The sequence below is a fragment of the Melospiza melodia genome, unplaced genomic scaffold (assembly GCF_035770615.1).
Source record: "Melospiza melodia melodia isolate bMelMel2 unplaced genomic scaffold, bMelMel2.pri scaffold_267, whole genome shotgun sequence".
Classification (NCBI taxonomy): Eukaryota; Metazoa; Chordata; class Aves; order Passeriformes; family Passerellidae; genus Melospiza; species Melospiza melodia.
The window spans coordinates 1110-12916 of record NW_026948589.1 but is presented as its reverse complement, the minus strand read 5'-3'; the positions used below and the strand labels follow the sequence as shown (position 1 = coordinate 12916).

General features: G+C 41.9%; 1 long non-coding RNA gene across 1 annotated transcript; it reads right to left on the bottom strand.

Moving 5' to 3' along the window:
* Positions 1-3503: 3503 nt before the first annotated feature.
* On the bottom strand, positions 3504-11217 carry LOC134433806 (uncharacterized). The gene is made up of 2 exons (XR_010031727.1): positions 8542-11217; positions 3504-8420 (listed from the first exon to the last, which is right to left on the bottom strand). It is a non-coding gene; the product is annotated as an uncharacterized LOC134433806 (long non-coding RNA).
* Positions 11218-11807: the final 590 nt, after the last annotated feature.

The following is an 11807-nucleotide window of genomic DNA, read 5'->3' as shown; positions in this document are numbered from 1 at the left end:
CGAAACCGCAGACGGGGCGCACCTCACTTCAACAAGGGCAAAGAAATGTGTTCTCCCCTAAAATTTCACCCCCTAGGAGAGCAGAAAAGTAGGGGCGCTCCCCAAATGAAAGCCTTCGACTGATGGGAAAGGGCGATTTCGACCTCCATTCAAACCCTTGAAAAGGAGGGACACCAGGGCTGCCCCCGCCATTTAAACCCGAGGGTGGTGCAAATGGGGTGGCTGCCTTCAAATCAAACCCATAATACCACAAGAATACTTTTCCCATTCCCCTTAGAATAGAACCCCCGGGATACCCCTGACAGCCTGCAAAAGGCAGCTTTTCCTGCAATCAACACCTTTAAAACCACAAGTCAAGAGGGATCCCCTCAGGTCAAACGCAGACAATAAAAGAAGAGGAGCTGCTTCCTTCTCCTTAATCCCTTTTGTCTTCATAAGCTCCATTTGTGTTCCTGGGGAACCGGGGAGGGACTGGCAAGATGAAATTGCAAAGGGGAAGGAGAAAATTCCCCGCTCCGAACCCACACGGGCTCACCTGTTCGGCTGCTGCTCCCCGGCACAAAGATTCGTCCCTCGGCGCCTCCTTTAAGCGATGCTCCACGTACCCAAGCGCGGATCCAGGTGGTGCCCCCGACCCTGTGGGAAGCTCTCGCAGTCCTTCCATGAGACAGCGCCGGGAGTGCCCATAAACCCCTCCACTCAGCAGCTCCATGCAAAAGGGAGCTGAGGCAAAGCCTCCCCCTAAAACAGCCTCGCCCCGGCAGGAGCCGGCCCCTCATCATCCTCACACTCACACCTGGGCTGCTCCGAGCCCCCATCATCCTCACACTCACACCTGGGCTGCTCCGAGCCCCCATCATCCTCACACTCACACCTGGGCTGCTCCGAGCCCCCATCATCATTACAGCTGACACCTGGGCTGCTCCGAGCCCCAATCATATATTTTTCATATTTATATTCGCATTTATATTTAGAATTTATATTACTCTATAATAAAAATTATATTATATATTGCATCTCTTCATGTTACTTGCATAGATTTCTATTTCTATTCATAGTTTGGTATTATATCTTTATATCTCTATATATTTATTATATATTTCTGTATGTCGATTTACATTTCTATAGTACTTATATTATTTAAAATAAAACCCCTGCCTCTAACGAAATAAAAAGCAAAGACACCCCTTTCTTTAAAACACATTTAAAATTTTAAAAATAATTTTGTTTGTCATAATTTTGTTCACATCTATATTTGTAATTTTCATTTGTTATATTTATAGATATTATATATATTGGAGAGAATACCTTTTTATATAATAATAGATATATTCTTTTGACACAATAGATTTCTTTTACTTATATTTATATGTATTAAATATTTATTGATATCGACATATATATGATATATTTGCATTTCTAGTTTTATATTTTTTATGAAATCTCCAGCCTATACCCCAATAAAAGCCAACCAATCCCCAATCTATTTAAACTATATTTAAACATGAATCCTGTCACGGCTGCATTGCACAGCAGTGCCCCAAGCTAATCTGACACTTGTTCATCTCCTGGACCTGAATCTGAACCCGCTCACCTTGATCGCACCTGGCAGAACCATTTTCGTACCTTTTTCTGGCATGTCTTGGTTTTGTTTTCTTTTGTCTTGAGTTTTTGTGGCCTTTATTGCCTCTCTTTTTTTCTGGCACTTCTTGGGGTTTTTTCTTCGTTTCTTCTTGCCCATCTTGGTGTTTTTTCTGGTTTTTCCTTGCCCCCCTTGGGGGTTTTTTTCAGGTTTTTTTTTTTTTTTCCTGGGTTTTCCTTTTCTGGATTTTTTCTTCGCCATCTTAGTTTTTTGTTGCGATTTTTTTTCTTGCCCATCTTGGGGTTTTCCTCTGGTCTGTTTTCAGGGATTTTTCTTGCCCATCTTCCTTTTTTTTTTTTTTTTGTTGGTTTTTCTTTTCTTTTCTTCTTCTATTTTTTTTCCCCCTAGGTTTCTCCTTGCCCTCCTGGTTTTTGGGTTTTTTTATCTTCTTATCTTATCTTCCTTCCTTCCTTCCTTCCTTCCTTCCTTCCTTCCTTCCTTCCTTCCTCTCCTTCCTCTCCTTCCTTCCTCTCCTTCCTTCTTTTTTCCTTTCATTTCCTTTCCTTATTTTCTTTTTTTCTTTTTCTTTCTTTCTTTCCCTGCATTTCTAATCTTGGTTTTCCTTTCTAGCTTTAGAATAAAAAAGCAGCAGTAGTAACTTTCAGGCTACCTGGGAGTAAAAAAACCTCCAAAACGAAAATGATTTAAAGAAAACGATTTATTCCCTGGGAGCCTGAAATTTTCTACTGCTGCACATGACATAGAGCTTTTATTCCTTTTTATAGATAGTTGATATTTTATACTTTATACAGCGCCCCCTGCCGTGTGCACCGGCGCTCTGCAGGCACAGCGATCCCTGCCGTCTGCACAGGCGCACTGCATGCAGAGCGCTGCGGCGTCGTTCGGTTCTGTTTAATGAAACTCGGCTGAATTCGGCGTGGTTCGGCTCTTGGTCTAAACTCGTTTCAGTTCGGCTCTTCGGCTAAACTCGGTCGTATTCGGCACATTGTCTAAATGCGGCTCAAGTCGGCTACACTCGGCTATCGGTTCCAGTCGGCTATCATCGGCTCTTGGTGTAAACTCGGCTGTTTTCGGCCGCACTGGGCTCTTCGGCTCAACTCGGCTGTTTTCGGCCACACTCGGCTCTTCGGTGAAACACGGCTGTTTTCGGCCGCACTCGGCTCTTCGGGGAAACTCGGCTTTTTCCGGCCACACTCGGCTCTTCGGGGAAACTCGGCTCTTTCCGGCCACACTCGGCTCTTCGGGGAAACTCGGCTCTTTCCGGCCACACTCGGCTCTTCGGGGAAACTCGGCTCTTTCCGGCCACACTCGACTCTTCGGCTCTTCGGAACTATTCGGCCCGGCTCGGCTCCCTCAGGGCGGGAAAGCGGACGTGAGAGGACCCCGGCACAGCGAGGCGTTTACCCAGATGCCTCTCACAAACCCGCCAAAATACGCCCGCCCGCGGAGCCCCTGAGCCCACAGCATGTCTCGGGTACACATGAAACGCCACAGAAAAATCCGTCGGGGCCGCCATGACGTCGGTATTCCGTGCAGGCAGTGCAGTTAAACACCCACACGGTCCTCCACTTCCCCGCCCTTTTCGCCGCCATGCTGAGAAGGTCAAACAAAACTCCGCGACATCGCCCACGCGCCACTCCCAAGCTGGCCGCCTCTAGCTGCACGCCTGCAGTACCGCGCTCTGCCCACAAGGCGGCAGCACTGCCGCCCGCCCCAGCCGGGGGCGCAGCGCGCCTCGGGGCTGCGGCAGCGAAGGCGGCAAAAAAGAACAGGGGCGACCCCCGCCGAAAACTGCTCTGAAATAAATGCCCCAAAACAACCGGGAAGAGGGAAAAAAACCGTCTGCCTCTAATCTAATAGGATAAAAGACAAAACAAAACAAAACACAACACAAAAAAAATTATTAAAAAAATATTTAAATATTTTTTAAAATATTTTTTCATATTAATATTCACATTTCTATTTACAACGTATATTGATGTACACTGTCCATTTATACATTTCTTTTTATAAATACATTTCTATTCCATATTGCATATATCCCTAAAACTTAAATTTATTTGTATATTTTTATAAATATTTTCACATAGTAAGTATACATTTCTGTTACGATTTTTACTTCGGTAACACTTGGATTATTTAAAATAAAACCTTTGCCTCCATCCACATTAAAGCCAAAAAGAACCCCTTTCTTCCAAACTGTACTTAAATATTTTATAAAATTCTATTTTTCAGGTTCATATTCACATTTACATTTAAAATGTATACTTATGTATACTGTTATTTGTATTCTTCATTACATCACTTCCTATTATTTGTATTTATTTATATTTTGTGTTTATATATATATTTATATCTTGATTGTATATCTCAATATTTAGAAATATATAACAATATCTACATTCATACTATTTAAAATAAAAACCCTGCCTCTAACACAACAATAAAAAAAAACCGAACCCTTTCTTTTAAAAAATATTTAAATAGATTTTATCCTAATGTTCAATTGTTATATTCATATTTGTATTTATAATGTATATTAATGTATATTGCTTACTTATATATTTATCTTTACCAATGTCAATTTATAAATAAATTTATATTCTATATTACATCCGATGCGAGTAGGTATTTATATTTTTTATATTTTTTTATTCATATTTTTATATGGATTAAATATTTCTGCGTCAAGATTTTTACTTCTGGAACACGTATAATATTCAAATTAAAAACCCTGCCTCTACTTAAATAAAAGCCAAAACATTCCATTTCTTTTAAACTATATTTACATATTTTTATATTTATATTCCCATTTATAATTTATATTGCCATTTAATGTTATTTATATTCCATGCCACAACTCCTCATATTACTTACATATATTTATATTTAAATTTATATTCATAGTTTAGCAATTTCTCTTTATATATTTATTATATATTTCTATCTTAAGATCCACATTTCTATATTGCTTATATTATTTAAAATAAAACTCCTGCCTCTAACCAAATAAAAACCAAGGACACCCCTTTATTTGAACCAGATTTAAAATTTACGAAGTAAATTTATTTTTCAAAATTATAATGATATTTATATGGATATTTTTATTTATTTTATGCATAGATTTTATCTATATTAGAGGGAATACCTTCTAATATAATCATAGAAATATATTTTCTGTATTATACATATTTTCTTACTTATATTTGTTTAAATTAAATATGTATAGATATTTGTATTTCTATATATATTTGTATATCTGAATTTATATTTTATTGCTATCATTTAAAAACCCCAGCCTATACCCTAATAAAACTGCCCAATTTACTTTAACTCTATTTAAATATTTTTATATTTACAATCTATATTTATATATCTTTGTGTATATATATATAAAATAGACTATCATTTATCTATATGATAACATGTTACAATTATATACCATATATTATAGTTTTATGTATGTATCTGTTATCTATATTTATGTTTACCACTCTAATTTTATATTTATTTTTAAATGTATATTTATTTCTATTTTCATCTCTACATTAAACCATGTCAGTTCATTAACCCGACGCACCAGAGCCACAACAATACTGTACCTTTGTCAGCACCGGCACGCAGCACACGCCCATCCCATCGCAGCACAGCAAAACAAAACCTATTTCTGTTACTAACGGAACAAATATCCCACAACGTCACTGAACCCTAATAAAAACTCAAATAAACCTAACTGTAAATAAATTTTAAATCCCACTATAAAGTAGCCCAAAACCTCCGCACATGCTCATCATAAACTTCCTCCTAAACCAGTATCTCAAAAACCCCAAAAAACTCAAACACACCTTGAAAATGACACAACTGCTAATAAAAACAAACACCCATTAAAAATTAAATCAAACCAACGCACTAGACTCAAAACTGCACAACTGACCCTAAACATTACTAAAAAAAGTCCCCAAAGCTCTACCTTTATGTTAATGCACAAATAATAACATGTAATCTATAAAAGTTATTTCAAAAAATTAAAAAAAATAATTAAAACCATGAAAATAAAAAACCTAAACTATTAAAATATTAAAAAATATCACTACCTAAATTAAAAAACATATTGCCTATAAAAACCCACCATATAAATGCCCCTGTCCCAAAAAATAAAAATAAAAAAAGCTATTGAACCACAAAGAAATCAGAACTTAGGAACACCAAAACCATAATGTTCAAGAACTCACACCACATCCCTTATCATACACCAACTACAAACAAGATAAAGCAATACAATGAATTCTTAAAAACCACCTTAAAACCACTACATTGAAAAACATTTCAAAAATTAAAAACTGCATCTAACAAAAGCCATCTAATAAATTCACACCCAAAACTCCAGCAGCCCAGCTGGCCCTACCAAAGCTCTAGGTTCATACATACAGTAAACAAAACCAAAATCCCAGTAATACCCATCAGAAATCTATGAAAGAACCCTACTGAAATTAATCCTGCCTCAAATACAAACCAACCCATCCAGAAAGTCAGCTTCACTCAAAAAACAATTTACACAGAGTTAATAATACCAAGAAATGAAACAACACACCATATACCACCAATGAATATCATAGTGAAGGAAAAAAAAAACACTACATTTTTTCCTTTTTGTTTTTTAAACTAACTTCTTTTATTAGCTAGAACAAAAGATTTTGCCAGGACTGTAACAACAACAACCTCTTTTTCTTCTTCTCCTTCTGAGATGTCCCTTCTCACTCCCAAATTCCTCTCAACTCCTGAGTTTACATCCAAGCAAAAAGCAAAATTCGTGCACTCGTCCCTCCGATGCTCCTGTCAGATTCTCTGTTTCCCTCCACATCTTCTTACACTTTCAGTCTTCACGCTGTCCCGCCGTGATGAGTCTGACAGAAGAATTGGCACATGTTAACAGAGCATTTCCCTCCCTCCCTCTGCTTTCCTCAGCGCATTTCAATCCATCCCAGGCCTGCAGTGATGCACGCTCACCCCAAAGCTCACAGCAAGCGTGCAGCAGCTCAGGCTCACTCGGCTCCAGGGCCCAGAGCCTGCAGGCCCTGCAGCTGCCACACGGATGGACCTGGTTCCCTCCCCGGGTGCCCAGAGGGAAACCTGAGGGCAGGCGTCCACCCCGAGGGTGCACCCGCAGCCCCGGGCAGGCATGGAGTCGCCGGCTGCTCTCTGGGGACGACACCCTCCCTGCAGGCCACACTGCCTCGGCCTCTCCCTCCCTGGGGGACAGGCACCTCCAGGGTCTGTGACCAGCCCCCTTCCGTCAGCATCCAGGGGCTCTGTCAGAGCCAGAGGGCTCAATTCGTGGTGAGTACCGATGGCACACAAACGGCAGCCCGAGGAAATCGTGTTCTGGCCTCTAAGTGCTTGGGACAGGGTCTGATTTTTTGTTTTGTACTTGTATGATGATTAGTACAACAGGGCTCTGATGGATGACATGGCAACACAGAACTAAAAACTCCTCGATAGGATTACATCGACTTCTAGGAAAAGACAAAAGCTTAGGACCCTTCTGAAATCTACTTTTAATCCAAAGCACGGGGATTGTCAGCATGCTGCACCTTCCAGCTTTTCAAAGCAGCTTACCTCTGAAGACCAGGAAACATTGATTTCTACAGAAACAATGGGCAACCCCCAGGCTAATGTCAGCACTACTGTTTAATAGGGGACCTGCCAGCGTGCCAGTCCAGCTTCAAGTGTGCTTTACTTCAGTCTAACGTCCCCACAAAATTCTTCTCACATCTTCCAACCCTGAAATCTTATTTTCCCCTAAATCTTCTCTTCATTAGCAATTTCCAAGTAACATGGTATTTTTACAACATTCAAAAATGTCATGCTGGACTGTGCTAGAGAGTAATCTGCAAATATAAGCTTAGCAAAGTTTGAATTGACTTGAACAGAGAAAAAACCTACAAGTGAACACCTACACCTGCCTACAAAGAGCTAACAAGCCCCTGGCAGCTGCCAGCATCAAAGCACAGCGGATGTTTCTAATACAGGGTAAGGATAACAACATCACCTTCTGTTCTCTCCAGCTTCTTTTCCCTGCAGTCATATTTTGCTTCTTATGATTTTTTTAGTCTCTGTATCTTCTTGGACAGCACCGAGCCCGATGACAAGGATACGAGAGTCTTTCCCTGCCGTAGGGAGAGAACCAGGAAAATAGTTAAAATAAGAACAGGGCAGTTTGAAATTCGTACTTGCAACGAGAAGCAGCGCCTAACCAACAGAACAAAAGTAAACAAAGCACGACACCTCCCTGGGGACAGAAGACTTATAAACTCTCCAGGATTCACAATTCTAGCCACCAACCCCTTCAGGACAGCAGGCAAGTGTCCCCTGGGGTGGTGCTGCACCAGAGAACCATCTGAGAGGTTCCAAAGAGTGAAATGCACAATATTTTGCAAAGACAAAAAATCCTGCAAAATAACAAAAATACAATAGATGTAAACTACAGGGCAAGAGTACAAGTGTTCACTTTAAGAGCTGGAACCATCCAGGTGAGCACCTGATAACTGGATCCTCACCAGAGTTTGAACCCTTCAGGACACAGAAGGGTTTTCCCCAGGAATTTCACAGACTGAGTTTTGATAGAAGCACGCTCGCCGGATTCTCAGAAATGTCGCCCATTCTCCAGGTGTCTGGAGAGAACTGCAAATGGCTCTCACGTAGTTGGAGCTGGTTCTGTAAGGTCTCAGGGTGAATTTCACCAGATGCAACTGAATTGGGCAACTCCCAGTGAGACAGAGGGAACCCAAAGCTTGGGTAAGCAGAGCTGCAGCAAATACTGAGGAAACAGACATAACAGGGTAAAAATAATAAAACTATTGCTTTTTCTTTAATCTTGCCTTTTTTTTTTTTTTTTATTCAGATGAGCAAAACAATGAAGGAGAAGGTGAAAAACTCACCATTACTGAACATTTCATCATCTCTAAGCTGAGCATCCTTAGCATAGAGGACTCCAGAGTTAAAATTCACTGATCCCTGGGAAATAAAACCAAATATATGACAAACAGTCAAACAGAAGGCGTAAAAATTTGTTTCCTCTACGGACTTTCAAGTACGTATCTTTGTATATATCCTACACATTACAACATACACTTTACACCATCTCCTAATATATAATAATTTACCTTTAAACTTTGATAGTATAGTGTGGAGAAATGGCTCCATGACAGAGGTCACGCAGACATTCGCTCGTTAGCCGACCAGGAGCTGGGAAAGTACCGAACACAGGTATTTTTGAGTTTTGCACCTGCAAGATAGCGTGTGCCTGGGCCTAGCTGGGTAGGATAACAAGTAGACAGAGAGACGTGGGAAATAGGGAATGTAGGCCCAAAGGAATGAGGAAGAGTTGATGGTATAGTTTAACCAATAGATCGCTTGGCTTACAGAATATTCATAAGCTTATTATGTGCTGTATAAGTGTCTGATACTCTCTGCAATAAACATAGCTTGCTGATCTCATATTGAGTGTCCGAGTCTTCCCTCACCCAAGAGTATAGCATAAAATTATTAACTAAAATTGGTGATCTATTATTATTATTAAGTTGTGCTTAAAGTTATTTTTGCTGTCATGCTCAAAACAATTTTTTTTTTTTTACTGTAATGAATGAGCAATTGATCTCAAAGTCATCACAAGCCCATCAAAAAAACAAAGCTCTATTCACCGGGCAGGTCTGTGAGCTAGAGGGTAGTTAGGCTTGTACTTACCTCTTGCTGTTCATGAACCAATAAATCCTGTCAACAAAACCAGGATCTTTAGCCCACTCCTATTAAAGATTCTACAAGGATGATGGTTTGATTTGTGTTTAGAAGTTTAGATTTAAAATGGCCAGTTCAATGGATAAATAAAGACAGTTGAAGTAGTATTACTTTACTATTATTATTATTATTATTATTGGTATTAGTATTATCAGCTACTGGAAGAAACAAACCAGTAGTATCTATACTTAATTACTTCTATTTCCAGAAAACAATAAAGAAAAAGAACCAAACCAGAAAAAGTCACTTCCTACCTTTTGTATCTCAGGATGATGAATTTCTCTTGGGCACTTCTCCAATTTATCAAGACTCATAGCACTGAAAGGCAAACAAAACAGTGCTTTATAGAAGGCCAAGTGCACGTTTCAAGGCTGAACCACCAACTGATTGCAGTGACAGCAGTTACAACATGAATCAGTCCAAGGGCCTCTCTTAAATGGAATGGAATGTTTTGTGGAACTGCCATTTCTTTCCCAAAATACTAACTTCCAACACTTCCTAAACTTATTTTGCATTTTAAAAACAGAAATTAGTAAGACTCTGTGTGGACATCAGGTTTATTTCCTTCTAATGCACAGAGCTCTGTTCCATCATCCTTCACTTTGGCTCTACACAGAATCATGGTGAGCTTTTTAGGAGTGCTCAATAATCAATTCTATTTCTTTTCCTAGTTCTCTCTCTTCTTCAATAATTAAAGGCAAGTCAAATGAAAAATGACAAGTTCAGCATCAGAGTCACACTTTTCCCCTTTGTCTGCTCAAGAACAGGCTTTAAATCCACTTATTGCTGCCTTCAACGATTCAGACTTGCAAAACCATTCTTACATGTTTTACAGGTTTATCATAAAACCCACAGAACACAAGCTCTGAATTACAGGAAAAGGTACACAGGCAAATATCTAAACTGATTACTTATTTGAAAACACATACCTTAATTCAGATTGCACCCAGAATGTTTCCGTGGGACACTAAGGGAGACATATTTTGTGAGTACCCTGTAAACGAGAAAAGCTAGCATAGATTACAGGACATACTCACTTTTTCTGCATATTCAGATAGAATTATTAATAAAAACAATTAAGTTTAAAAAGAAGGAAGATAACCAAGGTAATTTTACTCAGCTATATTTACTCCCGATTTAGAGAAAAAAAAAAAGGCCCGGGTGCTGCAAAGAAAAAAAAAGTGAACCACAAACGCTTACAGTAGAATTTTAAAACAATCGCTTGGATAAAAGAATCTTATGGAACGTGAAGTAGAAAAAAAGTGAAACCACTATCAGACCTGCCTATTTTCTCACCAGTGTACAAGAAAATCCTAAAAGCAGTATGAAGTCACTGCCTAAAACCGGTCATGGGATGTAACCAAGAACAATTTAGGCATTTGCTAATCTAGACAGAAACCTTTTCTGGATGCTAGTGTCAAATCACAAGTTTTGTCTTTCAGAAGCTCGACAATGCTGGAAAGCATTTTCCCTGGGGCTCGGGAGGGCAGGGGCGGAAGGGGGGGTGGCTTTGCAGCTCGCACCTGTGCCATCCGAAGCACACAGCCCGCCCGCTCCCTGCGCTGGGCATTCTCCCGGCCATCTCTGGGTGTCCCGCTCAGCGCCGCTCCATCCGCTGTCACGGCACAAAGAGCCACGAGCACTAACGCAGGCAGCAGCCCCGTCATGCCGGCGATACCGCAGCGCTCCCTGCTCGCAGCGCCCAACACGCGGCGGAGCCGCCTCCGCCCGCAGCACCGGCAGCAGCCCGAGGGAGACGGCTGCAGCTCGGGGGCTCCTCCGGCGCCTCCGCCAGCCCGAGGGCGGCCGCCCCACCGGGACCGCGGGAGCACCCGGCGCCGCTCGCCCGGGGCGGCTCCTGCAGCTCCCGGCCCGCGGCAGCAAAGCACCGCCTCGCCCTCCGCCATCGGCGGGCGGCAGCGCCCCCGCCCCCGGCACCGCTGTGTGCGGCCGAGGAACCGGGCGGACGCTCCTTCCGCGCTGCTCAGCTCCGCGCGGGCGGCCAGACGGAGGCTGCGCTCCTCCAGCGTCGCTGTCCCGCGCGGGAGAGGCGCCGGCAGCTGCGCGCGCACAGCCCCGCGCGACCGCCTGGCACGCCAGCCACTCATGTGCCGCGTCGGCCGTTGCGTCACACGCCGCGTCGGTAGCACGGCCTGCCGGGAGTTGTAGTCTCAGGCTGACAGCCACCGCTCCGTCCCCCGGGAGCCACCGGGACCTGCACTCCCTCCTGGGCATCAAACGGGTCCTTCGCCCCAGGGCGGGGAAGGACCTGAGGCAGCACCGCTCCTCCCGAATGCCCTCTCTTTTTCCTTCCAACTCTTTTTACTTTTTTCACTCTGTTTTTCACCACTTCCCTTCCCTTTTCCTTTTCCCTTTCCCTTCCCTTTCCTTTCCCCTTTCTTGTATTTCT